Source organism: Cyprinodon variegatus, unplaced genomic scaffold (genome assembly GCF_000732505.1).
Source record: "Cyprinodon variegatus isolate N-32 unplaced genomic scaffold, C_variegatus-1.0 Scaffold1262, whole genome shotgun sequence".
Classification (NCBI taxonomy): Eukaryota; Metazoa; Chordata; class Actinopteri; order Cyprinodontiformes; family Cyprinodontidae; genus Cyprinodon; species Cyprinodon variegatus.
In genome coordinates, this window is record NW_015151715.1 from 102,105 (window position 1) to 105,894 (window position 3,790).

Genomic DNA, 3,790 nt, shown 5'->3' on the forward strand with positions numbered 1-3,790 from the left:
TTAGTCATTCGTTGCGTTCGCCTGTCTGCTAAGCTCAAAACAACCGCGCCTGGCTTAAAACACAAACCAGGAGAACAGCTGTGCATATTTACGACAGTGCACTTTTACTTTCGCCCTCTGGGGGGAAAATCAACACCGGTTGCATAGTATACCTTTAACAGTCCAGACCAAGAATGTCCCCAAGTGCTGCAGTCCCAGAGGTGATGCTGGAAGCCGATCCTGGTCAGGAATCCAGAACAGACAGGAACAGACAGAACAGGCAGGATCCAGATCAGGCAGGAACAGAAACAGGGGGCTGGATCCAGATTTTCAGGCATCCACAGGCTCCCAGGAGGGTTCAGAGTCTGACTGGGACCAGAAGCATGACCAGGTGGTCACGCACAGGAGCGGACAGGATCAGGTGCAGACAGGCAGGCTCAGTGGAAGAGGGTAACCAAGACAGCACGAAGAACCGGAACTTGAAACAGGACTTTAAACTGGTCTCCTCCCTTGAGCCAGGCTTACTGGATAAAAACTGAACCTCCCCACAAAATGAGCTAAAACCCAGAGGACTCCGCGGGGGAGGAACAGTGGACGATCAGGAGACAAGACAAACACAAAAACCCTCTTTCCACTGGCTGCTAGGATCCAGGACACAAACCAAGGAACAAAACTAACAGACAGGCTGACAGAAGAACAAGTAATGATCTGGCACTGAATGCTCAGGCTGAACTGAATATAAACCAGAGGAAACAGGTGAGAGGAATAAATTATAATTGAGGCAGGGAGGGAAAAACGATAGGTGAAAGGAATGACTAATTAAGGGAGAGCAATCAGGCCAGATCATGACATATTCATTGGGTTCTTCGCACAATCTTTATTACACAAATCAATCATCCAATCAGTCAAATCAGTAAGACTGAGCCTCCATTTCTAATAGATGGGAATTGGGAGAGTCTTCCGGATAAACAGAGTGGCAAAAAATTGACCCAACCAACTGTTATAGAAAACAGTCTGTCTGTCTTTAGACAGAGACACGCTACTATTGGAGGCCTGGGGTGCAAAGATCAGCTCTGAGGAACCACTGAGATCCTGCTGGTTTTCAGGATCAATCAGGGCCAACAATGATTGTGTAAAGTCAGATGCTTGCATTACCATCTTCTCCCCGTTCTGTCTTATCTCCAGAATTAGTTTATCCTGATGGCTTCCAGGCTCCAAACCTTTCCTCAGATCCACAGCCTTGGTTCACCTGAGAGTACATCTGCAGGAACCTGAAGGTGTCGTTCTCGTTCTGGGCTGCCTCCATGCTGCTCCTGCTGGTTCTGATGGACACCATTCTAGCAGAGACTGAACTTTGCTCAGAGAAATGTCCCTCAGATTAGCCACAGCCTCAATCAGACGCACACTGCAGCGAGCCATCTCTCATTCGCTCTTTTTTCATTCTTACTCTTTAAAAAAACTCAAAAACTCAATCAAAGAATGATTTAGAAAAGATTTGGAGCTTTGTACACTTTCTCTGCGCCATTCTACCACATGTTAAGGCTTTGATCTTAAGCATTTCAAATTGGTTCACAGTTTAAAAAAATAATACATTTTTTCTAAGTCAGTTTAGATTTGCCATCTGGATTAAAGATGAACCTCTTTCTCAGTCTGAAGTATTTTAAACCCTCATATATATTTATTTCANACAGGCCGCTCCATAGCTCCTCTGGGTCCAACGAATGTCGAATGTCAACCAGTCCGCTCTCCAACGACTTACCTGAGCCTTTGTTTCTCTGAGTCTTATATTGTTTTTGTCTTTGCTCTTCGGCAGGAAGCCTTCATGTGTAACTGGATGCCTGGCCTTCTCCCCCTGGAAGGATTAACTGAGCTCACACTGAGCAGGGGAAAACATCCATATGAGCCATTCAAGTCCCTTACGGAAATCCAAGTGACAGCCCTGTCCGCTCTCCAACGGGTTACCTCTTCTCTGGATAAACCCACACTGACGGGATTCAAGGATAAACAAGAACCCCCTCAAACGTGAGTCCCGCTCCAACAGTATTCAAGCTTCAGCCAATTTTCCCACGGTCCCTGAACTGATCACTGTGATCTTCCCTCCAGACTTTCCAGTTCCGGTTCATCTGTTCACTGAGTTCCAGTTCCTACTTTGTGAAACCATCCTTTTCAATAAACCTGTTAAACTTTTTCCCCTGGTCTCTGAGTGTTTTTTTTTTATGTGGGTCGGATCTCTTAAAACAATCATGACACAAACAAAGCCATAAAAAATCCTTACTACATTCCTCAGAGTGGAAACTGACACTTTGAGTTCTCTGAGACGACTTTTTGTATCCTTCCCCTGAATGACTATGTTGAACAATCTTTGTTTTCATTTGAGAGTTTTTTGAGGTTCCCATGATGAATCTTCAGAGGGGATTCAAAAAGGAGAACAACTTTCAACTGGTCACCTTAGATACATTTTCTCATGATTGGATGCACCTGACTATGAAGTTCAAATCTTAATGAAATTACCAAACCAATTTTGTGTTTCAGTAAGTCGGTGAAAAGTAGTTTAGGGTATTCAAATCAATAAAATGATTAGGGTAGCCAAAAACTTTACACCCATGAGTAGAGGTAATGTTAAGCACTGGGGAAGGTATCTGACAGTGTTTATAGGCCCATCACATACCTTTCCCCACATGTTAAGCATGGGGAATGCTATCTGATATGATTTTTAGGCCCATCAGATGCAGCTCCCCCAATGTTAAGAAGGGGGGAATGGTATCTGACAGGGTTATTAAGTCGCTCTCCCCGAAAACAGCCAACTTCATAGAAAGATGTAGATAATGCAGTTAGAGCTGAAACAATCAATGTGAATAATTGATTATTGAAATAATCGTCAACTAATTTAGTAATTGATTAATCCTAAACTGGTGGATAGAGACTCTAAAACATGCCTTTAGCTAACAGAGCAACCCACTTAGAGCAGTACTTATATCAAAATTATAAAAGATATAAAAAAAAATTGCATTTAGGATTGTAAAAACTTTTTCTCCTTTCAATATGCTCTATCCAGAACTACTATAGTGGAAAGTTTTGGTTTCACCTGGTTTGATAAGGTGAACAATCTTCTTTAAGGAACCTTTTGCTCTCCAATTATTAATTGATTAATCAATAAAATAATCAACAGATGAATCGATTTGCTAAATAATCATTAGTTGCAGCACAAAATGCACTTGTGTTGTACATGCAAGATTTATACAGAAATCACAAATCGAGATGTAGTTTTTATACCCATTTACAGATAAGCAATACATTATACATAAAGTACAATATTTTTGTACTTATTATTAATTCTACATTATGTTTATGTAAAATATGCAGTGTGTTAACCAAAACAGCCCCACAACATCCAGAGCCTTAAGGTACTCAAGGCAAATCTCATCCACCCCGGATGCCTTGCCACAGAGGACCTTTTTAACTACCTCAGTGACCACAGCATCAGAGATGGGAGAACCCGACCCGGAGCCCCCAGGCTCTGCTTCCTTAATGGAAGACGTGTTAGTGGGATTAAGGGGGTCTTTGAAGTACTCTGCCCACTGACATACAAAGTCCCAAGACGAGGTCAGCAGCAGACCACCCCAACTATAAATAGTGTTGGTACTGCACTGCTTCCCCCTCCTGAGATGCCGGATTGTGGACCAGAATCGCTTCGGAGCCATACGGAAGTCTTTCTCCACGCCTGAGTTTTGACCAGCTGAGCCACCTGCCGCTTAGACTACCGGTACTCATCAGCAGCTTCTGGAGTCCCGCAGGTCAATAAAGCACGACA